We start from the raw sequence: 27,740 nt of genomic DNA, 5'->3' as shown, positions 1-27,740 counted from the left end.
TGGAATTCTCTCTTACTGCTGAATAGTTCCCCCATGGTTCTTCAGCAACTCAGGCACCAGCAGATGTTCTTACCAGAGCAATGTTCCCTAATTCCATAAATGTAAATTAATATCCTCTATAGCTGGGTGTGGCAGTGCACACCTATAATCCCGCTGCTTGGGAGGCTGAAGCAGGAAGATTCTTATTACTCTGAGCTCAGCCTGGAGCTACATAGTTCAAGACCATTCTGGACTACATAGCAAGACCTTGTCTCAACAGACGAACAGAATTAATATCCTCCTTTCCTCCTCATCCTTGTATCACTGTACCTCAGGGTATCATATAAATTTTCACCCAAATATACACTACAACACCCTGATAATATCCACTTATGTGTCTGTTTATAGTCTGCTGTTTCAATAGAGTGTCTGACACTGTTTATTTGTGTCTATCTCACCAGTATCTACATGAAGAGGACTGAGAGTGAATAGAAATGAAGAGATGGATGTGTAAAGGCCCTGCAACAGGAAGGAAAGATCCTTGCTGAACTCTCAGGTCAGAATTAATTGCTCCATGCCCTCTGTGTTCACAAAGCTCTTGGTGCCTTGGCAATGGCATATTTGATACTTCCTCTGTACCAGAATGAACTGTGCAGTTTTACGTTGTCTTTTGGGCTAAGGATTCTTTTAGAGTAAGGACTATGCATAATTCATTTCATCCTTAATTTATTGGCCCAACAAGTATTTCTGTGTAGGCACTGAATATATAGTGGTAAGGGAGGTACCCTCCTGCACCTTATGCAAATTCAATCCCTTTATCTTCAAGGCATGGCTTAGTGCTGATGACACCTTAGAGTTCCAAGAAAAACGCAGAGTTGAGTATGCAGGCATGTGTGCTTGTGTGATGACAAGATGAGCTGGGTTTCCCACTGGAAAACTTTTTGCAAATGCTCCCAAAGCATCTCCACTCCTTTTCTACAGGTCATTATGGAGACCAAGGTACCACTGACCAAACATCATAAAGACAGCAGTAAAGCTCAGGCAGTCCTCCATTCCATCCCTTAGGATGCTTAGACATAAACTGTTCCCTTGAGATAGCAGACTTTCTGCCAGTTTCAAGTTGTGTGACCATGTTCTAGACTGAGCTAATTTTGTAAGTCAAATTGCTTAAGAGTGAATATGAAATCTTTGACTGAAGCCCACATATATAAATACCCATCACATTTCCTTCCTCCCCAATTTTGCAATCATCCAAAAAGGCTGTTCATGTTGTCCAGCATAATTAGTTATTTATACACCCTCATGTGGTCTATTGTTCAGAATTAAATTGTCTGGTATACAGAATTTCCCTTGCAAGGCTTATTTTGCCATTTTATGGCTTTTTGAAGGCTGTTTGTAAATATGTCCTTGTGGAACCCTTTGGAATATGTCTGTGAATATCCACAATTGTGGGGAAAATAATCCACTCCATGTAAGCAAATGTACCCCTCGGAGGTTTCACAACATCCCCTACCTTCTGCCACAAAGCTTACCAAGAAATTAAGCCTTTCCTTGAAGACCAAGTGGAATTAGAATGAATACAAAAATAGTTACAGAAAGGTACAAACGGAAATCATATAGTGACTAGAGTCTACTAATAGTGACGCCATCTTGCTCAAGAGGAAGCTGATTGCCAGAAAGTGGAAATGAAAGGGATTGGTCCACAGCCTCTTGTGGGCTAGTGGAAAAGCCAGGCCCAAGCTTTCTTCAGCTGAGTCTTTGTGCTTCCTATCAAGCCTCTGAGTATACAAGTACGGGACTCCCCCAGGCATATCTGGGCCTGTAATTGTTTGTCTCTGAACTACATCATTCCATACAGCTCTGTCCTGGACTGCAGTATCTGTGCTTTATATCTTTTCTGTCTCCTCCTGAGCAGCTTGGGTGCCAACAATTATTGATAATTGTTGCCCATTGCACAAAAAATTATGCATTCTCTTCTGTCATATTGTGGTCTGTGATACAAGATAGTCCCCCAATTTTATGCTAGAGGAAACTTGTTTCTGAGTGTGGGTCTGAAGGACACTGCTTCATGGTCCAGAAAATGGTTTACCTTAGTGACTCTTCCATGTGAACTTGATAACAATAAGTGTTCTGATGGCGTTGGGGAGACTGTTTTACAAATGTCAGTTAGATCCAGTGATTGATGGTTCTTGTGCTGGTCTTCCATCTGCATTAGCTTTGATTGTTTAAAAGTCTCTTTAGTTTTTCTTTCGATATGAGAATACAAGATACTGACTCCTATCTTCAAATGGCATTTTTTGGCTAGCCAAGTCAACATTTGGAATGGTGGCTAAATGGTGTGAAGAATCCAGACACGCTCCTCCCAGGGCACACGTATAGGCTGTCAGTATACAAACCTACTGCAAAGATCTTCTACGATTCTCACTGGGATGAGACCTGTTGTTACACTTGAGAGGTATCACATCAGGTATCCAACACCATAACGTTTAAAATTCATCATTTTCCTCTATTATTAGCTGTAAAATCCCCAGATTTTCTACAAAAACTCAATGCTAATAAAATATATTAGATTTTAAGTCCATTCACTATTTTATATATTTATTTTAAAATATTAAATATATAATCATACAAAAAGGATATAACAAATGTGATGGTCCGCTCATTAGATTAACAGATGGTAACATTTTCCTTTATTTTCTTCATGTCTCATTTTTTCTGTAAAAGAAATTAAACAATATACATAGTTAAAGGCCCCACTTACCTTTCTTTTTGTCCTCTCACCCTCTGCATAGGAAACAAGTGCTCTGAATTTGGTGGGATCATTCCCATATATGCTTTCATACTTTCATTCCAAGAAAACATGTCCAGAAAGCACTGCTGCATTTCACGGAGGGGAAAAAAAGACTCACCTGCCATGTTCAGAAGTCCTAGATCCATGGTAATCTCTATGCCATCTGACTAGATTCTGTTGCAATCCTGGTTTTTTCGCTCCTGTTCCTGTGATCTACCTACCCAGCTCTATTTGCTCCTAGTTAAAATCTGCTATTTCTTTTGGCAGAAATCGGAGCTTAGACCCTGCTCCTGTGATTTTTGCCCTTCAGAAGCTGTGGCCTGCCTACCTTAGCTAACCTCGAATCTGTCAACCTCCGATCTGCACACTCTAGCCCATAGTTAGGAAACTCAGTAGGCTCTTGTACTGGAGCCATGGGTGGATGGAGCTGTTCTTGTCAGATCTAACCCATTTGGCTCAGCTTTCCAGCACGAGTGGGCAGATTCCGGCCCCATCCTTCCGGCTCTGCTTGGCTGTCTGGTGTGTGCAACCCAGTTCCTTGAAAGACACATCAGACTGGCCACATTGAGCTGATTCCTACAGTGATGATGCTTGATAGTAGCTAATATTCTTGAGTAATATAATCAAAATGGTAAGATTTAAGGTCTAACATTCAAATTATTCAATATTTCCTACAAAATAATATTAGCTATCATATATGGAACACCCACTCTTCGGCAATCCTGTGCTAGACACTTTCTGTCTCAGTCTTAAAAATAATCCTGTATTTTATAGATTAGAAAGCCGAGGCATACAGAAGCAGTATGCTACAATGGAAGAAAACTATGAAGCCCCCCACCCCCTGCCGCCACCAGGGAAATGAGTTCTCCATTAATGGAAATGTAATGATAGGTGGAAAGAGTGCTGAACTTGAAATTAGAAGTCTTGGCTCCTGTCCTCCACCACTAACGAACTGGGTAACCTTGGACATTTTGTTTCCCCTCTCTTTTCTCTTTTGTAACATGAAGGGGGTGAACTCAATAACCTCTAGGTTCTGTTTCTTCCTCCTGCTGTGTTTTGTGCCTGTTTTCAAGTCACAGGGCACCAAATTGCCTTCCCGAGGGAAATGAAGGAAGGCAACGGTATTGATAGTTTAAAGAAGGTCAGGGTAGGACAGTGGGCAAGGCTTCTATCAGCTGCTTGTCCTAAATCCTGAACAACTGAAACCAGTTGGATTTCTTTTCTGTTTTCCAGCTTCAGCTGGGAAGGGATCCAGGTCATAGAAGGCTTGAGAAGACAATAAAACCAGTTGCCTAAACTCATAGCTTTTTGGACAAGTCTCTGTCTCTTTCTGTCTCTCTGTCTCTCTGTCTCTCTGTCTCTCTCTCTCTCAATCTTTCTCTCGCTCTCTTTCTACAAATGGAGGACTGTAGAACACGGCTAATTAAAATAGTCAAGAGACAGAGAGTTACAGAAAGGATATTCCTGTTCAGGTTGCATTTTTTCCCCTTTCTCCTCAATTCTTCATTTAAAGGACATAAGGAATATAAGACCACCCTTTAACTTCTATATGCTGCAGTTAAAAAGCAGGAAAAATCCCGTGGGGAATCTGTTGACCTGGTCTGGTTCACTTTGGTGGTGCTTCTGTCCTTGGGATCGAGGAAGTAGTCAGTTGTACATTGGGTCTATATTAAGCTCCTACTTTGCATTATGGTGCCCGTGGTATGCCGGGTGGGGGTACATGAGAATGGAGAAGCTCTCAGTCTCACCTTCCTGGAACTTAGAGGTCAGTGGAGAGGATGAAATGTGAAAGGAAACTGAAACTGAGAAGTGCTGTTTAGAGGCGATGAAACTATCCCAGCTCCTTCAGCCCCTGGCCTTGGAGAAGCACTCCTCCATGGCATTTTCCAGTAAGTGAGATTCTTGAGTGGAAATGTGAATTACCACCTCTAGTGTCCTCGGTGCCCCCTGGGCACCACTGGGAATCACGTGGCCCTCTTGGGCTGGGCCTGGTTCCCTGGGGTACCCGGCCTCCTGGGCCTCCTCCCGGTCGGTCAGCTGTCTCCTTCCCTTCTGGCCCTTCTCAGCGGGGGCTGTGTTCTCTGCATGCTGGCTAGCTTGCAGCTCTCTGAAGACTTCCTTTGCATTCCTAGGTGGGCTCTTACTGCTCTCTTTCCAATCTACCCCCGCACGTCTAGACTCCCTGACCTTCCAGCCCCTAGGCACGTTTCTTCGTTTTCACTGCGGTCCTTCCTCCTCCTCTCTGCCAAGGGCAGCCTTCACCTGCCTACTCCCATTTTGAAGGCCTGGATATTATTTACTTCTGTATCTCAACAGACAGGCAGGCACAGTACACACACACACACACACACTCACACACACACGCACACTATTCTTTGAATTAGTGTTCCAACAGTGAAGTTAATAATACAGTTTGTGAATAATCTCTTAGAGCTCTACATAATGTTCATATATAGTATCTCACCATAAAATAATCCCATGTGAGAAGAATCAGTCTATTCTACAAATTAGGAAATAATTACACAGTGGCTACTTATTGAGTGCTGAGTGTCTGCTAGGCATTATACTAGGAAGTTTCTATGTATATTATTAATCTTCATCCATTTCTAATAAAAATGATAATCATAGAGCTGGAGATTTAGCTCAGTGCTTCCAGCGCCCGCCTCATAAGCACAAGGTCTCGAGTTCAATCCCAGATACCAAAAAAAAAAAAGAAAAAAAAAAAAGAATAGGAAGTAACAATTTGCATTGAGCACTTAATCTGTGCTAGACACATTTTAGCCCTTTATATTCATTGGCTCATTTAATTTGCAATAATAATATTCTAGAACAGGTACTAGTATTACCCTTATTTTATATGTGAAGAAGTGGAGGCATATGATGTTATGGTTTATATTTTAGATGTCCCTAAAGCTCCTGTGATCAAAGATGGGACCCTCGGGAGGTGATTGGATTATGGGGGTGTTATGGGTGTTAGGAGACAGGACCTGGTTTGAAGGGGTGGGCCACTGTGGACATGCTCCAGAAGTTTTACTTCCCTTCCTGGTTCCCTGCTTGTCTCTCTGCTTCCTGGCCTCCAGGAAGTATGCAGCTATTCCTCTACCATGTCCCTCTGTTGTGCCATCCTACCTTGGAGGCAGCTGACCATACAAGGCCTGAGACTACTGAAATGTGAGCCAAAATAAACCTGTAAGTTGTGGGTATCTAGTATTGTTTCTCAGTGATGAGGAAAGTGACTAAGACCATGAAGTTTAAAAGACATATTCAAGTCAAAAAGCTGAACTCAGATTCTACATTGGACAGTCTGATGCTGGGCAGGGTGGGTGCTTACAGTCTTCCCTTCCAAAAGGTCAGTAAAAACCAGTTTAAAAATCCTTCATACATATTTCTTCTCTCCTTGTCTTTTGTCATGTCACTTCACGCTGCCTGTTTATTCACTGCCCTGGCAGAGATCTTGAGGTGACAAGAACAGCTGCTGGATACGTGGCAAGCTAAGGGGGAAGACCATGGTGGTCTGGGAAGACGAGGGGGAGCAGATGGCTCTGAGCTGGGCTGGCCTTGCTATCTGAAGCTAGATACACTGACCAGATCGGGAGACTCCAGTGTAGAGAAGAGGGCCAGCTCCGTACCTAGGGCTATATTGTGGCTAAAATGGGAGGTGGATGTGTGAAGTGGTAGCCTCAGGGCTCTCAGAAGAGGAACCCAATGGCCAGCATGGAGATGCCCAGGTTACTTAAGGCTGTTCCACTCTGTGACTAATCACATTCATGCTTTGAGTTCTGGTCAGCCTTGAGTAGGGGCCCTGGCTTTGGTTCCCAACTTGGACACTCATCCGCAGCTGACTATGAACAAGTCACTTCCTGTCTCCAAGACTCCGTAAAACGGGCATAAGACTTTTCATTGTGCTTGTGCAGACTGCATGAGGTCATTGTGTTCTTGAAAATTTGGTTAACTGTCAGCACTAGGTGTGTGTAAGATGCTGACAGGGAAGAAAAGCACTCCCCTCTCCTCATAACAGGGTTATGTTGAGAGAAGGTACATCAGACTGACTCACACATAACTGTCAGGAGTATGGGGAGAGTTTTCAACATTCCCGAGGGGCCAGGCAGGGACTATTAAGCGTACCAATGAGAAACTGTGCATCAGCAACCTTTCAGTACAGAAGACGAGGAGGGTGTAAGATTGGACAGGTACAGTGAGTCTCTCTTACAGTTCCTACCTGGTAAGGCAAATGGAGAGGCTGTCCCTCCGGAGATCTGAGCTTCGCTGCAACGACTCACACATGGGCCAGGGCCTGCCCCAGGAGCTACCCCAGCCTCAGTTTCTCCATCTGTAAACAAGATACTGCTTTACAGAGGACTGAAAAGGCCTGGGGTTCGTCTCATTCGTGGGGAGGTTTCTAAGGGCCGTGTGTGGCTGTGAAAGAGGTGGGCAAAAAAAGGCTCAAAGCCTCTCTTAAACCAGCGCTGGAATCCATCACCGGGGCAGCGACAGGAGAGAACGTGAGGATTCGCGTGTGTTAGTTAGGCATGCGTGCGTGACAGAGGGCTTTTAAATGAATCACTCTGTATCTAGCGGGGCAGCACCTGCTCCTCAGCCTCCAAAGGCAGCGCGAGCAATGCAATCATTCAAAAGCCGCCGCTTTCCATTCACGTCTATAATTAGCGCGCAGGCTGCAGCTCCTAGAGGACTGGAGGAGATGGCCTGGGGGCGGGGCCGAGAGCCCATAACCCCGCCCCAAGACACGCTAGCCCCGCCCCTCGAATTCCAGCTCCCTCTCCTCTCCGGCCCTCCCCGCCCCCACGCTCTGTCCCGGCCGGGTCTGGGCCGAGCTCGGCGCACCACCCCGCAGGATTCCTGGACGACAGGGCCCGGCGAACCCCCACTTCGGGTTCGCTCCGGTGCCATAAATAAGCACCTGCAGGGATGCGCTCGCAGGAGGGCGGCTGTATTTAGGGCGGCATCCCCCTCCCCGCCTGCCGGCCCGCGGCCCGCACCCCCGCCCGCTCTCCGCCCGCTCTCCGCCCCGCCCAGCCACCTCTCCCTCTTCGTCGCATTACATAGTAATCTGAGATGCACTGGATGAGCTCCAGGGAACAGAATGTACTTGGCAGAGGCGCAGAGCTTGATGTCTGCAAAATGTCGGAAACGCAGCCAAGAGCTGCTAACTGGGTCATTAACCTCCCAAAGCAAAGCGAGGACTGTAGGCCCGCTCTGCCTCCCTTCATCTCGCCAATAAAAGTGCCTCAGTGTGAGGGGAAGAAAAAGCCCAAGGTTGGCTGCTTTGATTTCTAGGCACCACAGGCAGGCCCGTCCCGTCCCCTTCTCCTGGCCCGGGCCCCAGCGCCTCGGGCCGCCCCTGCGCCGCAGCCCAGCTTCCAAGAGGCTTTGAAAGGCCCGGGAGCCCCGCAGGCCCGGTCCCTGGCGGCCCTGCCCTACCGCACAGCTCGGAACCATTCTCTTGGGGCCGGGAGGAAATACGGGAGCGTTTGTGAGCGAGTGGGAAGAGGCTGGGGTGCAGGGAGAAAGTCCTTGGTCTCACTAGGGTGAAGGGCTTGCTGTTTCTCTCCTCCTCCTCCGCGCCTCCCTCCCTCTCCTCTCTTTCTCCTCCACCTCCTCCCACACTGCTCTGCTGCTCTCTTCTCCCGCTCCGTTCCGACAGCAGCAGGCTGGGAGGTTGGCGCGTTGAGTACGCGGCTTGTCTCCCTGGGACAAGAGTTCAAGCCGCAGCCCTTGCTCGTTGTGTGATCTTCTGTAAACCGTAGGCTTTAACTGTCCGCCATAACATTGTCCTGACCCACTTCGCAGATACTGAGGCAGAGTCGAGTCTCTCCCCGAGGGCCTTGACGTCCATCTCAAGGCTTTGGAAGCCCCCAGGCCCAGAGGATTTGTATGTGCTGGAAAACAGGCAAGGGAATGGTCTGAGGAGGAAGCTTCAAAGGTTGAGTTTTCACAGCGGGATAGCCCCTAAAATCCACCCCCAGGGTTTTCTAGACTTGTCCGATTGCTGAGCCCACTTCTCCAGTGGCTAGAGAGAGAAAGTGCTTGGTACTGAAACCGGAAGTGGTGGTGTAGTTCCTCAACTGAGACTTCCTTTCTCAAGGGGGCAGGACAGGGCCTGGTGACACTAACAGTGGCCTAGGAGATGTGGGTCTCACCAATCTCAGCAAAAGCACGGGACAAGGAAAACTGATCAGGCCAACCAGTTAAGGAGAGGACAGCTCGTTCCCAGCAGTGTCTGCAAGTTGGAACTGAGCCCAGCCTGGCTTGGGCCCCCTTCTTAGCTGTCTCTCCTTGGTCTTACCAATCCTTCCACTGCAGCTACATCAGACAGACTCTGTCTTCTCCCTGTGCCAGGCACAGACCCTGAGGTTCGTGCCTGCAGGCCTTGGCTGAGCCTTTCCATCTGGGTTTGATGGCTTCTACTTGGCCTCTCACTGCCACACGTTCAACTCCTCTGTTCCCTCACAACTCAGCTCAAATGCTCTGTTTCACCACGATCTCTTTCTCCTCCAACTCTTCCTAGGAACTTTTTCATAGTGTCCCTATATAACCAATCAAACTTGGGTCATGCCATCTTTGTGTCTGTTATAGCCCTTTTCTCTGGTCCACATTTCTGTATGAGTGTAGACCCTTTGCTGTTGATCTCAACCCTGCTGGGAAAGGCCACCGTCTATCCTGCTTTGCCTTCCCTGTTTTTTCCCATGGACCTAACAGCTCCTTCTGTCACCCTAAGTGTTTTGGATGATCTATGTTGTGATCACCTGACAGAGGTTGTTTATCCAAGGCACCTTAGCAGGGATGGGTAATTGTGGGGAGCTGCTGTTTCTTACCCAGTTCCCCGGGATGTCGGTCACCAGCCTTCTGGACACAGGCCACCCCAGGCTCCACTACAGAAACACCCACTGCTACTTTTCCTTTTGACAAACCTTCTAGGGTTTCAAAATGCTCCAAGCCAACACGAAGTAGATCACCACTGCTCTTCTCTTTCTTCTCAGCTGCCCCAAGCACAACCACCATTGGACCCTGGAAATAAATATCAACCCCCCAGAACCTGGCCTGTGGGATAAAATCCTCACTTCCAATCTCAGCTGGGTTTCTGGCCAGTTTTGTTGACAGTCCAGCTTTTCAGGATTACCTTCATTTACATCACTGCCAAAGGAGGGGCTCACAACTTGGAAAGCTTGAAGCTTCTGTATTAGAAAATATGTAATCAGCATTCGAGGTTCTTCTGTTCAGAGGTTGGGAAAGACAAAGTCCCTTGCCCTTTACACCATAATAAAAACACTTAAGAGCAAGCCTGTTGCCCTGAGTGTGGACTTTTAAAAGAAGATACCAAAAGTGTGGAAATAGCAGTAGGCAAGATGCCTGGCTCTATGAATGGGGCACCAGCCCCAGGGCCATGGAGTCTTGTCCGTTTCGCCTCCTCTGACTCACAGTTGGGGGATGAATCATGTGTCCTTTCTCATTTCCTTCATTTCTCCTATAAAATGGGCGAATGTGCCATCCCTACCACACAGGAGGGGGCTGAGAGGCTTTAAGAGGGCTCGCTAATTACTCAGAAATATTATTAAAAATAAAGATGAGCTGTAAGTGTATTTTTGACTTTCTGGAGAGGCACACAGGGAGGATATGGCAAGCTGTTTTAGGATGCTGCTGTAGCTTGTGAACACCCCGGTGCGCTGAGAGCAGCCTCTCAGAAACCGGAAATGGGCAGGAGAGCCTGGTTTGTCTGAGTAGGAGTGGTTTCAGATAAGAAGGAGAATATGGAGGTGGGAATGAAAAGCAAACAGGGGTGTTTCAGGGAGGGCTTCCTGAGGGCCATGGGAGAGCAGCAGAGGTTAAGGAACTGGATGGAGAATGGCAGGATGGGCAGTGTGTATCAGTGAGACATTTCTGCTTGATGGAGGAGTAGAAGTGAGTGGGGGTCTGCCACCCCCCGAGCAATAGAAGCTTTCTTTCCTCTGTCTGAGCTTGGGTTCCATCTTTGTTGGATATGTCATACTTTAAAAGCTCTAACATGCTGTAAGTCTGCAGTGAGGACCACGAGGAAGTGTGTGTCTGTGTGTGTGTGTGTGTGTACATGCACAGGGCACACACTTGGGGGGAAGAGAGATGGGAATGAGGTAACTGCTTTGTTAGACACAAAGCTAAGTCCAGCAACTGTGTCCTTCAAGGGGGAAGCCTGACCTATCTTCCTATGCAGGACTGAAGGGCTCCCCAGGAATCCAGAGTGCAGAGAGTTTGGTTTAGGTCACCACGGCACGGCATCTGCACTGTAGAGCCTGGCCAGCAACCTCTGTCTAGACTTGTCTGCTATCTACTTCCTACTCCAGTTGAGACAGCTTACACTTGAAAACACTGCATCGAGGTTCATGTGAACCAGCTGTTGTAAGATTTTCTGATCTCAGCCTAGCCTATGTTAGATTCCCAAGACATCCCATATCAACCAGGGTTCCATGGCTTAGGTGCCTCAGAGATAACTTGAGCATCAGCTTGGTGATAAATTTTTGTTTGACCCACAGTAAGATTTGCTATAAGACTGGCATATAGAAAGTTCTTTATTGTAATGGTGCTCTGAGGTGCTTTAGTAAAAGGTGAAAGGTTTATACGATCTGAACAGAAAAAGTCTCTAAAGCCTCAGACTCCTACAGCAAAGTTCTCAGGAACTAACTTATCAATGTGAAAGTATCATTAAAAAAACTTTCTTTGGTCACTTTTTGGTTTGTAGTAGTTTTCTGAGGTTTGAGAATGATTGCGTTTATGCTTCTTTTTTATAATTGTGCTTAAAAATACTTGTGCTTTGTATTGTAAGCTGGTTTGAATAGTTTTTCAAGTAGGTTTACATATCGAAGTACATAGGTAATTCCTAAGACCTTAGCTGGAACAAAGATCCCAATTTCAGGGCATCTTCTACAAGAGCAGCTTCCACAGAAACTAATGATTTAGTTCTCCTATGTTTGAGATGCAGTTCTGTGTGTGAAGGCTCGAAGGGATTGTGATTATCTCTAAGCAATAAAAGGACCCAATGATGATCGGGAGAAGAAAGTCTAAGCAGTATCATTAGGGTTATAGGGATTAGTGATTGAGGACATTCTAGAGTAGGACCATTTAGCCAATAAAGATACCACCATCTAGGTTTATTCTACCAGTTACTGTGTGGCTTTGAGATCTGTTTCTCAGCATTTACTAAATGATAGGAGAGAGTTCAGCTTTGAAGTTTCTCCTAAAGCATTTGATCTATTTGTGGAAAAGATCAAATCTACATTGATTTGTTATCAAATGCCATCATTTCATTTTGGAGTCGATAAAGCAGGTAAAAAATTTGCATGTGTCTTCTCCACTCAGGCCCCGAACATATATTGTTGGTGTTAGGAAGGAGTACATAGGTTAGAGGGCCAGGGCACATGTGGCCAGAAGTTTCAGGGACAAGCTTTTCTCTCCCAGAAGTTCATGTCCATTCACTGAATAATGACTTAGTGAACTATCTTTAATTTGCCTTATATAAATTCCCTAAGAAAAAATTAGATTATAATTCTAAGATGGCAAAAATTTATAATTCATATTATAAAACATGAAAAGAATTTGACAGATTCTGTAGTTCAGTTCCCTCACTTGATGCATAAGGAAACTGAGGCTTAAAGAGACTTATCTAAGGAAACTGGTGAAAGACACAGAATCAAGAAGTCTTGGAGCCAGGGCTGGAGCTCAAATCTTCACTGTTCCATGGTGCTTATTTTGTTTGTTTGTTTTTGCTACAAGCTGGGCTTGGTCCCTGGTTGCAATGGAGACGTCTTTTGCTGGGTCACCCAGTTGCTAAGCTTTGATTACATCATTCTTGGATTGAAAAAATTTTGTGGATCTGTGCTACCCATTCCTAGCACAATGTTCATTGTGTGTCATTATTTGGGCTCTGTCCATAGTATCTCGCCACCACATTTTAAAAATGTATGAATTGCTTCGTGGGTGAGGAGGTAGAAAGAGTTGGACAAGATGTCTTGCTTAAGCAGATTTAGCTATCTCTGATACAACATTTACCTTAGTTAACCTTTTCCTGATTTCTCAGTCTTCAGAAACTATTGTGCAATTGCCTGGGTGTCACATTGTCATATTCCTTAACTTATTTCCTATTTTTTTGAGTCAGTTGTTTTTTGTTTTTTGTTTTTCCTTCTCAATACAGGGCAGAGAAGGTAGAGCTGAAATACAGAGACTTCAGCTGAGTTTAACTAGACTATGAGCTGAATTTTATAAGGCAATGCAAGAAGGACCAATGAGGACTGTTTTAGGTCAGGTTAGGACTCGGATAACACCAAGCCAGGCCTCTGGTGAAGGAGGCTGAGATTGTCCTGTTTCCTACAGCCATCCCCAAATCTGCTCCAGGAGCGCCCTCTGCTGGATTAGATTGAAACCCAACATGCTCAGCCATCTTGGAAGTAGGGCCAATTGGCACTGCGAAAAGATGAAAGGAAGATTTAGATTTTCTTGAGAGAGGGCTCCTACCGGAGGGAACTCTGGGACAGCTCTTTTTAAATAACAGAGTCAATTAGATGGCTCAGTCCATGAGGTCCTCTTGCCTCTCCATTCTCATTGCCTCTATTTCAAATTATTCAGGGTAAAAGATCATCATATAGTGAAAAACTAGAAGTTAAAGAGGGGAAATGAAGTCCTGTGAAATAAATATAAGATGAAGACGTCAACCTTGTTGTTGAGGCCTAACAGTTGGGTGATGAAGGGTGACTTCTTGAAATAGCTCAATTCCTAATTTCAGACTGTATTACAGTCATACCCTGTACTCCACCGATTCCAAACTCATTGAATTTGGTACTTGACACATTTTGACATGAAGATTGTGTTCTGGTGCTCATTGTTTGGTACTGGATGAGCGAGCTAGAAAGTGTTAGCATTGTTTACCTTGTCACTACCCTTTCTGGCTTAAATAATTTGTTTGGTGCGCATCCTTTTTGGTACTCATAGTGCCTCTCAGAACCAATTTCCAATAAGTGCCAGATACCACTATACGCCCTTAGCTAAAAACCTTCATCAGCCATTCATTGCCTACCAAACTGAGTCAACTTTCTTTACTTAATATTCAATGTGTATTTGTACATTCTCAATAGAGTATTTTGTTTACATATCATTTATCATGGCTAATAATATAATTACTTCAAACAAGAACTTTACCCTAATCCACTTTTTAGGAAATAAAAATGTGTTGATACATTTTAAAAATATATTTGATTATTAAAATCATATGTTTCACATTAAAAATCTGGCTCTGAAAACAATTAATCTTTGTATAATTTTAAATAAGGAAAAGACATTGCTTAAATAGTCTTTTAACCAGGATCAGTAATTGAAAGATTGAATTCTGGTTTTAACCCTGATGTTAGCCCAAACATGTTCTTTGGGACTAAGACAAGGTGAAACTCATTTGGCATACAAAACTTGGGAGGGGGTACTTAAAATCTTTGACATAGCCCCACAGACAAAAAGAGAGGCATAGATAGAAATAGCTTTATATAATGAACATAGTAGTATGGTAGCTACTAGTACTATGTCTAAAACTTGAAGAGTAAACTGAATGAAACCTTAGGGAAGGCTCCACCATATTACAACTCAAACGGCAAAGTAAGACCTAGAAAGAATAATTTTCCCAGGGGCTCAAGGTCAATTACTGAGGGAGCCCAAATTGGAATCTGAGTCATCCATTTCTCAATCCAGAGTTTTTACTACTATCCAACCTTATCTTTGGTTAACCAAAAGATAAGTGGTATGAAAAGGGACTCACAGGTAAATACTATGGTCTAGATGATTTTTGCCTCCAAAACTCATATTAAAACAATCCTCAAAGTTATATGTTCATGGTATTTGGAGGTGGGGCTGTTGGGAGATATAATGAAGTTCACATGGTGAAGCCTCAAAAGTTGCATTAGTGGCTTTATAAGGAGAAGAAAGAACATCCACATTAATAAGCTTACTTGGTCTCATCATGTGATACCCTGTGCTACTTTGAGACCCTGTAGACAGTCCCCACCAGCAAGAAGGCTCTCACTCCATGTGGCCCTTGGCCTTGAACTTCTCAGCCACCTGAACTGTAAGAAATGAATTTCTTTATAAAGGTTGTCCTTTTCAGACAGAAGATGCACGGATAATAAGAAATAGCAAAATGCTACTAGAAACTGCTCCACAAATCCCCATGAAATTAAAGTTTCCTAACCCCAACTTTGTCCTAGTTCACTGTATCCTTAAGAGGCCGAGCAATGTGGCATTCAGATCCCTTCCCTACATTGACCCTTCATTCTGTTGGCACAAGACTGACCAGATGTTACAGAAATTAAACAAGCATTTGCAGCTGTTATCAGGGGTAGGGTGGAGTGCCTTAGGTTCCCAAGTTTTGGTCCAACACATCAGAAAACATTTGACTTTTAGTGCTTTGGAATTTACTGCTGCCTTCTTCGTCTACAAAACCTCAACTTTTGTAGTATCTTGTCAAAGCCTGCACTGAGATGTACTGAAGGCTTCTCCAGCTAACTTTAAGTCATCTCCATAGCAGTCCAAGTGGCCAAGGAAGCTACTTTGGGGGTCCCTTTGGCCTTATCTTCAGCTTCTATTCCTTGATGAAAGCCTGGTGGTTCCCCTAGCAGGAAAGCCTGGTGGGCACTATGTAAGAGGTGGTGTATCTTGGTTAGTAGAGCATGGGCTTTGGAGTTACATAAAGTTGTTTTGATCTTGGTGTGGCCATTCAGTGGCCATGTCATTTTTGAGTTAGTTACCTATGGAGATTTATTAACCTTGTTAATATATTGAACTATTTATTCAAAGAATGAATATAGTCCTGGACCCCTAGTTGGCAGATATAGAAACCGAGAGATCAGCTGATTCTTGCTCAGAAGAACATCTATGTTACCCAAAGCGCGATAGTTAATGAACAACTTCCACTGAGACACCGCAATATAAAGTAGGTTGAAATTACCTCCAAGGAATCTAGGTTAGAACTTTCTTGAAAGAGAGCGTTACAGAGCCTCTTTTTCTTAGAAATCTTTAGGAATATAACAGAATGTCACATATCGAAAGAGTTTAAATGTGGCACTACTTGCCACATCTGAAGTTCCTTTTTGCAAGAGAAGTGACGTCAAAAGCCTGACCCCTAGTGGCGACTGTCGTTGTGTTGGCTGGAAGGAGAAAAGGCCAAGCAACTGAGGACAGACAATCCAGGCTTTTTGAGATTGGAAACAGCCCTTAGAAGCGTCCTAGTCAAATGTTCTCATTTTACCAACAAAGAACTTAGGCCAAGTGAATAGAAATGTTTCCTCAAGTCACTGATTTTATAGTGAAGCTTGGACCACTCGGGACCTTTTGCTGGTGCTGTGAGTTTACAATCTCTTCATCTCGTTGCATCTTTTACCTAGAATCAGCCAGTTTTCTACACAGAGCCCACAGATATCCATCGGGCGTATTTCAGGATGCAGGCATTTAGCTCTCATTGCTTCCTTCTTTGCCACGTCCAGGAGCATTGGATTGTTCAGCAGATGTAGCTTCCACTTAACTGGCCGAAAGCGTCTGTTCTTGGTGTACAACTCTAATACCTTGGCATGCTAGGTGCACACAGGTGAGGTGCTGCTGCTCGCTTCGCTTGCACACTTGCTTTGTTCTCTCGTGAGTTGAGTTCTGTGCTCACTACAGACCAGTTGATTTTCCTCTAAATCTGTTCAGGCTACTAGCATTAATTCCCCGAAACTTGTAAAAATATGGAATATGACTGAAAATGAAGGATGCGATTCAGTAAAAACTCAGTTGGTTTCTTTGGAATGGCTCAAGGGGAAGGAGTTGTTGAAAAGTTGCTTAAAAATTAGTTTGTGGATTAGTCAACTGTAAAAGAATAACACAAAGATTAAAATCTAGGAGAGTTCTGAAAGCTTTTAAAGTATTCATCCCTTAAAACAAACAAAACAAAAGCAAAAGCACATGAAGCTGGATATAATAGAGGATGCGTTATGGAGCAGTTAAGTCTGGGAACTGAAAATCCATGGTTAGAGAAAGGTGTTGGCCTTGCTGATTGGCAAATGAATATCTTAGGTTAAAATTTATGTATTTGTATCATTTTTACCTTTAACCACATTTTCTGATGAGCTGATATTGAACTGTACTAAGTGAGAGTATTTTAATATTAAGACTCAGATACCAAAACGAGATCCAGAACTGGTTGCTTAATGTCTCCGGAGTGCTAATCTCTTAAGGGGTTGATCTTCTTAAAACTTTCCTAAGGTTGGTTATTTATTTATTTTTATTCTTGCAATTCTGTTTTGCAGGCATTTCTTATGAACCTTTTCTCCTTTGACAGACCATGAACTCTGCCTCAGAGCCAGGCATCAAGAACTCAGCTTTCTAACCCTTTATTAATTGATGGTTTTTCACCTTAGCAAACAAGTCATATCCACTCAAAATCTGGAAGCAGACACAATGTTCAGTGTCTTAAGATTCACCATTGCAGGTCCATGTGAGCTCACTGTCAATATTACACTCTCCCTTTTCAAAGTGTAAGAGTCACAAGCATAGGCTATACCCTTGCCCCAGTCTTGACTTTCTGAAACTTTATGCTATGGAAAAATATGATTGTGCAGAGATGTTCATTGCAGCATTATTTATAGTAGCAAATACACTGAAAACTGTAAATAGTTAGCAGCAGGGAATCATTTTATTGTGATATTTTGGCCATATATCATTTGTTAGTTATTAATGATTGTTTATTCAGGCATAAAAATAATAATCATGAATTGAAGCAATAAAAATGTTCATGATAGTATATAAATAAAGAAAGAAAAATACAAAATAGAATAAGCTTCATTATTATAAACATAGTAAATAAAATCATGAAACTATTAAACTGGGGAAGTTTGGGGATTTCAATCTTTTGCCTACTTTCATATATGTTTCATTCCTTTAATGACTATAAATCCCCACATTATGAAAGGATTTACTAGCTTTTCAATCTTAGCATGCTGAAAGATTTTGAAGTGTCTGGAGTTTGATTTAGAGTTGTCTGGAACCACAGAATTAAGCTTCAGAAGAGAGGGGATTGAAGTTTAAACCATACACTAGGCATGACAGAGTAAACTCTCAATAGTTGTTAATATCACAAAAGTTAAGGTTTGAGCCTGGACCAAAAGTCAGAATTTCCCACTTGCTTACTGGTGTGAATTCTACACCACAGATCTTTCATCTTGTTCCAGCCTAGAATCTTTTGCTTTATTGAGTACTGGGTAAAAAATAAGAGGGGAATTCCAATAATACTGCAGATATTCTGACTTTACATAACGTTTGCCTATCAGGTAACCAACAGCCTATGCCATAACCAGGGCCACACGCTTAGTCTGTTAGACTATCCCAAGGTTAGAAAACCTATTGAACTGATAACATGCCTTAAATAAGACACAGCTGGGCCCAAGTCCTACAACCATGTGTGGCCTGTTTGAGTTTGTGTATTGCTCTTATCAGCCTGTTTTCTTACTGGGTCCGTGGGGATAGTCCCTTGGGCAGATGTGATATGAGTTGCTGCAAGTAAAGGAAAATATAACATTGTGTCAAGGGCCCCATAAAAATTAATTTGTTGAGTGGACCCTTCATAGCAATCTTGTGAGGTAGGTAATATATTGTCCTTGTTGTATGAAGGAGGGACAGGAAGTTTGGGTAGCTTACCCAGAGTCACAGAGCTGGCAAGAGGCGAGCTGAAGTTTGAGCCAATGCAGTCTGAATATAGAGTTCATAAAAAGGCCTTGTATTGTTTCATTATTATTGAAAGTGTGTTGGCCTAAAAGTAAAGAATAAAAGTTCTAGCATCTGTTCTTCTCCCTACAAGGTCAAATACAATTTGGTGTAGTTCAATCCATTCCAGTCGGATCCAATCCAATCCAATTCAATTTAATTCACCTCAATTGAAGAAATATTTTCTTGAACATTTAGTGTGTGCCAGCAGCTGTGGTATTCAGCACTATGAAAACTAATAGAGGAATAGGACACAAGAAACTGGGACTTTGATGGGGAGAAATAAATCACATACAAAATGGAAACTGGAGGGGATTAGGTCCACTCAAGAAAAATGTCAAACCTGGAAGTGTGAGGGTCTTAATAAGGGTGATTTGTAAAGTCTCTCCTGTTTATTGCGCATTGAGTGAAAACTGGCTCAGCCAGGAGGTCAGAGAGGGAAGCCTTTGGGACCACAGAGTGTGTGTGTGTGTGTAGGATTGAAACAGATGCTCTGCACCCCTGAAAGCAGATAGGCTAAGGCTCAACTTATGTCTTCACAATGAGTCTACTGTCCTCCATCTCATTCTATCTGGTAGGGCCAGCAGCCTTCAGCTTCCATTCTAAGCCAAGATGAATGTGACTAGTATGTGTAATTTCTTGTTCTCCTTCTCCCAGTAAACATTCCAAGAAAAATCTGTTTGTAGGTGTGGGGTGGAATTATCTTTTAACCACTCAAAGAGAGAGCCTACATAAAGCACCTTGCACTGTCTTGCCCATCATTAGGGCATGTAAGGTACAAATATTTTTCCTAAACCTTTTTGCTCTGACCATGTTTCCATGGTTCCCGCTGAGAAAGGCAGGTAGCATGGTCCACAGTCTTGAATTGCTTTGTCTCTTTTAGGAAGCGCCATCTTCCTGTTCTGAGATGAGAAGTGAACAAACCAGACTAAGCATCCATGACCATACCACGCTCCTGCTTGTTCAGTGGTCACACCACATGTGATATGCATATTCCCCGTGGGTAAACTGTTCCCTTACACAACACTTCTGACGCTACACTATTAAAAAGGCTTGCATATTAAAATTTAAGGCATGTGTAAGTACCTCATAATTAACTGCTGTCTCCTTAACCAGACAGCTCTAGCAAGTTAATTTGATGTCTGTTACGAGACTTAATAATTGTCAGTGATTTTTTAAAACAATTTACTGGTATAATCATTAACTACTCCTAGATTATCTTGTCAAATTGGTAATTAAATGCCTCAAAAATTCATTACAGAGTCAGTATATTAATAGAAATGTAATTAAATAATGTTTGCTTATATAATCTAGAGTTTATTACCTGTAAACTTATTTATCTTTTCTACATGTATTAAATTTTCCTAGAGACCTCTTCAGAATCAGTAGAAAACCAAGAGTCAATACATGTCTTATTAGATCCAAATAATCAAATTAATTGAGAGATTGTGAATAAATATGGATTCTCCATATACTTGGAGAGGGAGAGGAAATTTTTCCTATTTTATATGGAATTATCATTTGGGAAAAATCTCTTCCTTCCTTCTTTCCTTCCTTCTTTCCATTCTTCCTTCCTCCCTCCCTTCGTCTTTTCTTTCCCTCCTTGCTTTCTTCCATCCTTCTTTCACAGCTTCCTTTTTTTTCCTCTTCTTCTTTTTCTCAAACATCTAACTTTCTGCTATGTGCTAATTATTATGTAAGACATTCAGGATATATAAGGCATGATTCTAGTCTAAGGTAGTGAGAGAGAGTGTTAGCCAGTTTCTATTACTGAAAGAAATACCTGAGATAAATCAACTTAGAATTTATTTTAGCAACTCGTTTTAATTCATCGTCAGTTGCTCTGTTGCTTTTTGGGCCTGCAATGAGGCAGTATATCCTGGCTGTGTGAGGGAGGAAGTTGCTCACCTCACAGTGACTGGGGAACAAGAGAGAGAGGAGGAAACTGGTAGCACATAATCCTCTTCAGGACACACTTCCAGTGACCTAAAGGCCTCCTACATGGCCACATCCCGGTAAGGGTTTGCACTCTTTTCAACAAAGCCAAGCTGAGGACCAAGCCTTTAATATACAGACCTTTTCAGAACATTCCCGATCTGAACTCTAGGAGATCAACCTGTAAAGAAAAAAACTGCAGTGCAACACAGTAAATGCTACCCTTAAGTTGTGTCCAAGGAGCTATGGAAAGAGAGGAATGAACAATTAGCTGAATGCATAGTCAGGGAGCACTTCTTAGTGCAGGTAACGTTTGTGTTTGCCAGCGAATAGGAGGCAGGAGTTTGGCAGGGAGAGAGAGTCCATGAGGGCCATTCCAGGTGGAGGGCAGAGCTTGCGCAACAGCCAGGAGACAAGTAAGAATGGGAATGGTTCCGGAGTGCAGTGGAGAGGATGAATTTTGAGCTGCAGAGTGGCATGGCCAAGGCTGTGTTTTTGAAAGGATACCCTTGGTGGACAGAGTAAGGATTTAGTGGCTTGCACAGCAGTAATGTCCAGAGGCTTTCTCTGACACGCTTGAATTTTCAAGCTATCTATTCAAATTGCAGTCTGCCTGGCCTATCCTCCCACAGTCCCTCCTCCTGGTGATCATTGTACATCTAGGGTTTCACAAGTTGCCCTGGATTTCTGCTCTGCTGGGACCATAAAGATCTTCACACTTGTCATATCACACATTCAAATTTTGAGGTTGATAAATAAGATTACAACATCTTTCAACCTCCGGCCATCTAAGAAAGCTTATACGTGGCTCAGCCTAGTTTTTTCCAGAAATCCTCCAGGGTACCCAGGAACAACAAAAATCAAACTCAAGGATATTTGATTATATGAACAACCCTGAATAAAATTTAGGAGGAAACAGGCCTTAAATTAATGACTTGGTGAGTTTTTAAGCTGCTGTATAGAACTGTCATTCATAACCTTTTTAGTCTTCATGACCACTGAGACATACATGCGTTAGTCATAATTATTTTTGTCTCTTTCTTAATGCCAATCACCACAAAAGCCACTGCCTACCTGCAGTTGTCCCTGGCTAGATATGACTGGGTGCTGTTGGTGAAGAGAATGAAAGAGAGAAGGTAGAAAGAAAAAGACATTGTAGTATTTAAAACTATACTGGTGATATTCTGCAAGGAGAAATGCAAAGTCTCTGAAGGTTCTTTATCATTGTGCTTTGAAATCAATTTCATATCCATATGAAATTCTTCAGTTTGGGATAATGGCAGAGTCTGTTCAGAGGGCTCTCCTGGCTCTGGGAAATAAGTATGGTGAGTTTCTGATACTGATGGGGTTGCCTGTGCCAGACCTCCTTACCTGATATCACCTGGGTGGGTGCTGGACTAATGGTCAACTTGGAATGCCCAGCTGAACAGAATCAGCGTGGTTTGGGCATAGAAGCCCCTCCTGAGGATTGTTGCCAATGGCATAAAAAGAGAACTGGAGGGGAAGATCACAGGCTGTTGATTTTCTAGAAGCTTGCTGAGGGTGGTTTTCCTGATGCGAACTTCGCTGGTACCCTCAGAGAAAGAGCTTGGGTCCTCCCTGTCTCTGGGGATGGCTGCTCTTCTCAGGGGAGCTCTGGTCTTTGCCTTAAGCATCCCTACCTGGCTCCAGTGCAGATGCCTCAACCCCTGGTGGCACAGACCCTTCACCCCGTCGGTGCTGGTTTTCTGGCTTCCACCACTGGCCTTTGGGCCTTCCGGATGCAGATCCTCCATACAGACTTGCATGAGACAGTGCTGTGGGCCTAGGCCCCTGTCTGGACTCTTGGAAGACATTGCCTTGGGCTCTAGGCCTTCAGCTGAACTTGTGCAGGATATTGGCGTGGGATCCAGGCTCTTGGCTGGATTCTTTGGGTCTCTAGTGTGTGGACAGTTCCCCTGCACTCCTCTGCATTTGACTTTTTGGGTGAATATTATAAAATAATCCTATAAATTATGTGTCCTGTATTAAATCTATTCCCTTGCAAACCCTGGCTACAACAAACTGTGACCAGCAATGATTTAAAATGACTGAAATGATTACATTAAATGATCATATTAGATAAAGTTCAAGGGAGATCAAAGTCAGAGGCTAAGTGAATCTAAGTCTACAAAATTCTCTAAACTCTGAGCCAGAGAGTGGTTAGATGTAAGTGATCAAAACCACTATTATAAATACAAAGTTTTTTTATTTGAAGAAAGTCTACATTTTCAGAAAGCAGATCTTTCAAACCCCACTCTGACATCTCTTTATGAAACAGCCACAGCTTTGACCAGAGAAGAAATTTAGTTTTTCAAAGCTTTGGACGAAGATGATAGATGACATGTTCTCATGATTAGATATTACTGAAACCTGGACATGAATCTGATGATCTTTTTCCTAAGTGAAATGATTGGAACCGATCAGTAGCCTTCATCTTCAGGCCCCAAGTCTCCTCATGTGTAAAATCATGACAATAGTCCTAAGCCCACTCATTTCAAATCAGCCCTGGAAGGATCAAATGAAATTACAAGTATAAAATACCTTAGAAATAGGTCATAAGTCTTAAATGAATGTGGAGGGTAGTGTTATGATTAGGTCTAAAGTGCTACAAGTATTTCAGGGGAAAGTATTCAAAGCACATGGCCAGAGTCTGATGGTGTCTTTTGTATAAGACTCTGGCTCCTGGATACTGATTACCAAACTTACAGCTTTCTGTTCATTGAGAGGGGTTGCATTTTCAAGGGCCCATGAGGGAGGCAGTCATTTTAGTTGTCTGTTACCCTGGCTGCATCTTTATGTAGTTTCTAAGCTCTGTGAGAGTAAGGATCTTGTGTATCATGGTAGTGTTAAGTCAGGGCTAGGGAACAGGCCTCCTGGCCAGTCTTCATCTCTGCAGTTGCTGCTAATCTACTGCATGACTGGAGGAATTATTGAACCTCTTCAAGTCCTGATTTTTCTCATCTGTGACATGAGATGACAAATATATGATCTCATAGCAACCTTAAAAAGATTCAATGAGTATATCCATGTCAAATATGAAACATAGAAAGCAGTCAAGGAATTGCTGTCTACTTTTGTTCCCATCTTACATCTAGTGCTTGGAGCAACATTTAACACTTGGTAGCTATTCAATATATAGATAATGGAAGAATATAAAAGAGGGTCCCTATAGCCCATCATATACTTATACTGAGATAATGAACCCTACATGTTATAAAAACGGGGAAGACGATTGAATTATGTGGCCTGGGGTTGCAAACTTTGGACCTATTTTGATGATTTGTCTACCAATAATAAGGGGATTTCTACCACACTTCTAATTTGCAATATTGGCGTAGCATATTTGAGTTCAGAAAGAATTTTTCAGACCAGTGTTTTATTAGAGTCTCACACCATCCTGTTACTATATTACCCACTTCATAGATAAGGAAATTGATGTTCTTAGAGGAAAATATCTTACCTAACCATATGGTTTTCTGCTTCATCAGTCCTTTCCGCCTTTGGGAATAGAACCAAGGCTGGTCCACTGGGAACCGAATATGTCTGTGATTGTGGCAGTGGAATGCTGTCTGTGGAATGGCTTGATTTGCCTCTCCAACTGTTGCCCTTAAGGAATAAGATTTCTCACAACAATCCATTACGAACCTCTCATCCTGAGTTTAAGTCTTTATGAGGCTTATTCCTTGCCCAGCCTGTAGGTGGACTTTGGATCCTAACTCCTTGTTGTATGAAATATTCTTTACCATCATTGTGCTGGTTTCCTCCAATAATAGCTAAGCTTTTACAACCAGTCTGTTATGGTTTGGGTCTAGATGTCCCCCCAAAGCTAAGTGGTGCTTTTTCAGAGGTGACTGAATCTAGAGTGTGTGATACTGGGATTAAGGGTGGGAGATTACTAAATCAGTCCACTGATTGGTTCAGCACCACTGCTCTAATCTTGGTAGTCTGGATGTGATATAAGGGACAGAAGGAGGTTGGTCTTGTCCCTTACATGCTTTGCTACTTTCTGGCTGCCAGGAACTGTTTGTCCTCAGCGTTGCCTGTCTGCCCTGCCACTCTGCCTTGGAGCCATTGATTATCGAATGAAACCTCCACAAACTGTGAGCTAAATAAACCTTATCTCTCCTAACTTGTGCGTGATGGACATTTTGTCTCAGCAATGAGAAAAGTAACTAAGCCACTTGCTCTGAAGATGGAAATGAGAAGCCCAGGTCTTTCACCCAAAGTCATTTAGGCAGAGCAGACACAGAAGTAAAACTGTACCCTTGCTCAGCTTCATAGGTCCTACAGGTTACCTCCAGAGAATGGCATTTCTTTTGGTAATTTTGAACACCCCCGCCCCTGGATAATCGCCTCTGGGGAATAACCAGCAGATTGCAAAGCCAGTACGATCCTCCTCTGCCTAAACTTTTCTGCAGTGCCATTCTCTTATACCTCTAAGCATTACTGCCTATCTTATTTTCTCTTTTGGAGTACTGAAGGTTGAACCCAGGGTTCGCTCTTGGGCACTGAATGACAGCCCAAGCCTTTTTTATTTTATTTTTTTGTTTTGAGACAGAATCTTGCAAAGTCACTCAGATGTCTAGGTGCAGCTTCAACTTGTGATCCCCCTGCCCCAGTCTCTCAGAGTTCTGGAATTACAGGCCACCTGGCACTGCCTGTCTTTGAAGCTCTTTCCCCCAGTGCATACTGGGCCCCTGCATTGCTCTCAGTCTTCTCCCACACCTCTGTGCTGGCCTTTTCCTTTTCTTTAGAGCCTCTTCCTTCTCTGCCTTATAATGTGGATGTCTTCCTAAGTCTAAGCCTATCATATCTATCACATCTGTATTTTCTTCTCTCTTTCTCTTCTCTCGTCTGCTCTAGGGCCAATTTTTCTGATAGATAATGAGTGCACAAAGACTAAAAACACATTATCTAATCTCAAGGAATCCACAGTCTAAGAGACAGGAGATGGAAGTGGAAACAAAGATTTCTAAGTTTAATGAACTTCTGTGCTTTGATGGGAGAAGTTGGGACTCGAGTGGAGGGAGAATCATAAAGAGGGAAGAGAAGAAAACTCTGTGTGAAAGAGGTCTATATGAAATGAGTATGTGCCCTTCCTTCAGGTGAAAAAGGAAGGGTACTTGAAACAAGAGCGCAGCTTGTATAAGGAAACCAGGGGAAGAAACTTTGAGCATTATTTTCCAAATTTGGAAAATGCAGACAATACTCATCTTGCAATGTTGTTGGGAACATTAGCAATGATGTATATGAGCAGTGCCTGGCTTTTAGTAGATAATGAATGGCAAATAGTCATAACAAGCTCCTTTCTCTTACCAGTCTTATTTCCTTTCTTTGGAAAAAAAAATGCCACTGGACTAGACAATTTTACAAAGAATTACCAGATCCGACAACCAAGATGTCTTAAAATCCTCCAGGAAATTTAACCAGAGTAAAATCCTTCTCTTCCATATGCTTTCCTATTGCTGGCCAAACTCCAGAACAAATGATTATTTTTAGGGGCCATCAATTTCACTGACAAAAGCTGTCTCATTAGGTGCATCTCAACACGGTATGAGCCACCTAGTGTGTATCGACATGGGCTCACCTTGTTTCTTGTACTTCATTGTTAAATTCCTAAAACAAGAATGAGTGTCACAGGATTCAGAGCAGGAATTCAAGATTAGAGTTCTGGCTCGGTACCCAGTGGCTATTAGAGCTCAAGGAGGTTAGTTAGCTTCCATTGTCTCATGTATCAAACAGGGAACATGCTAATGGGCACTTTTTAGAATTTTTATGATGTTTAAAAGACATCATACATATAATGATACTTTATAAACTATAAAAGCATATAAATGTAGGAATTTTATAGTGCACTTCTTTTCTGTATGTGTATTAATCAAGACTAACATAAATCCAATGCAAAATAGATTAAGTTAAAAAATTTTTGAGCACAAAACTGATATTGAGTAAGAACTGGTATTGGGTAAGAAACTGGTATTAAGAAAATTAGAATCGTGCTTTTCCTGTATCAGCTATATTTTCTTCTGCATTGACTTCTTTATCGGGCACTTCTTTTCTTTGGAGTCTCTCAGCAGCCCCAGGTTTATCTCCTCTCATTTCAATAAACTTAATGAGAAGTTTGGTGACTGTGTTCCAGTACTTTTGGTAAAGACCTTAATGAAATGAATCAAATGTTTATGAAATGAAATGGGCATGTGCTTAGTTATAACTCGATCGCTATGGCTACCAGGTTGTATATGCTGATGGGCCAAACTGGGTCTCCTCCCTGCTGAAACTGTAAAGAGTAAGGTCAGTTCCTCATAAACCAAATTGACAGAGTGAATGGGGTGGTTTCCTGAAGGAAAAGTGAGATACTGCTGCTAGAATATGAGAAAATAGGAGCTGGAAAGGCCCAAACTGCAGCTCCCACCTTGGCAGCCTTGTCAGTCAAACTCAGGAGCTTCAAGGTGCAGACACTGCATATGGCGGCAGCTGGCAGCGCTGCACACAGAAGGACAAAAGTGTGATGACTGGTAGTCCATATCCTGTGCAGCCTTCAAGCCACTGAACAACAAATCCAAAAGAAGGCAAATTGTGGAAAGTTTCAGAGTAGGGATATTCATGGGGTAATATTGGGGAGTCCGACCAACATTTAATTACTTTGATGCTGTTGATCTCCAACTGACCTAAAGTTTTCTTACACTGGCATTTGTAAGCATGACAGCGAAAGAAACAGAGAATGTTTTGGGACCGTATTTTTAAACAAAGTCTTTTTAAATAAAACATTCATTCATTTGAATACCTGCCTAGAAGCGGGAGGGCCTCTGAAGGGTTCAGCCAGGGACAAGCGAAACGCTATGGAGCCAGGCTGCCGGGAGCAGGAAAGGCCAGAGCCTCAGCCACAGGAGTGCACTGTCTCCTGCCAGCTGGGCTGGCTGCTCCCTCTGCCCACTGGCCTCCAGCAGCTGCCTCCTGCCTTCTGGTGTCTCTTCTGTTGGGCACAGGGTGGAGGGGTCATCTGGGTGCCCAGTTCAACCCCGGTTCTAGTGGCAACTGACTCCATTTGATAAATGCTAGGCAGCACCTAGCAAGAGATGTAGGAAATGCTAGAAATGAACCCCGGTTTTGTGCAGCTGCTACTTTGAGAAAATGGACAAGGGTGAGGGATCCAAGTGTCTTCCAGTTCTCCTTTCTCTTCTTACCCTTCCTCACCTTCTTCCCCCTCTAAACTTTTCAGTCCTTTTTGTTTCTCTTGTTTCCCCTTTAAGCA

General features: G+C 43.1%; 1 protein-coding gene and 1 long non-coding RNA gene across 7 annotated transcripts in view; one reads left to right on the top strand and one right to left on the bottom strand.

Annotated features, from left to right (window-relative positions):
* Lpp (LIM domain containing preferred translocation partner in lipoma) overlaps positions 1-27,740 on the top strand; it is an 847,859-nt gene that overhangs the window by 676,246 nt on the left and 143,873 nt on the right. For all 3 annotated transcript variants that reach the window (XR_015441150.1, XR_015441149.1, XR_015441148.1), the window contains exon 11: positions 441-535. The gene's annotated coding sequence lies outside the window, so the exon portion shown is untranslated. The remainder of the gene's footprint in view (positions 1-440; positions 536-27,740) is intronic.
* LOC147825397 (uncharacterized) lies at positions 525-8,924 on the bottom strand. Of its 4 annotated transcripts, none has more exons than XR_015441153.1 (3): positions 8,313-8,924; positions 6,990-7,100; positions 525-2,694 (listed from the first exon to the last, which is right to left on the bottom strand). It is a non-coding gene; the product is annotated as an uncharacterized LOC147825397 (long non-coding RNA). The 4 variants fall into 4 exon arrangements; XR_015441151.1 differs by having other exon boundaries at positions 8,210-8,915; XR_015441154.1 differs by lacking the exon at positions 8,313-8,924 and adding an exon at positions 7,689-7,765.

Source organism: Heterocephalus glaber, unplaced genomic scaffold, assembly GCF_053883595.1.
Source record: "Heterocephalus glaber isolate CG9 unplaced genomic scaffold, H.glaber_assembly_v1.0 deba00001504, whole genome shotgun sequence".
Taxonomy (NCBI): Eukaryota; Metazoa; Chordata; class Mammalia; order Rodentia; family Bathyergidae; genus Heterocephalus; species Heterocephalus glaber.
The sequence above is the reverse complement of the archived record's forward strand: the minus strand, read 5'-3'. Positions and strand labels throughout refer to the sequence as shown.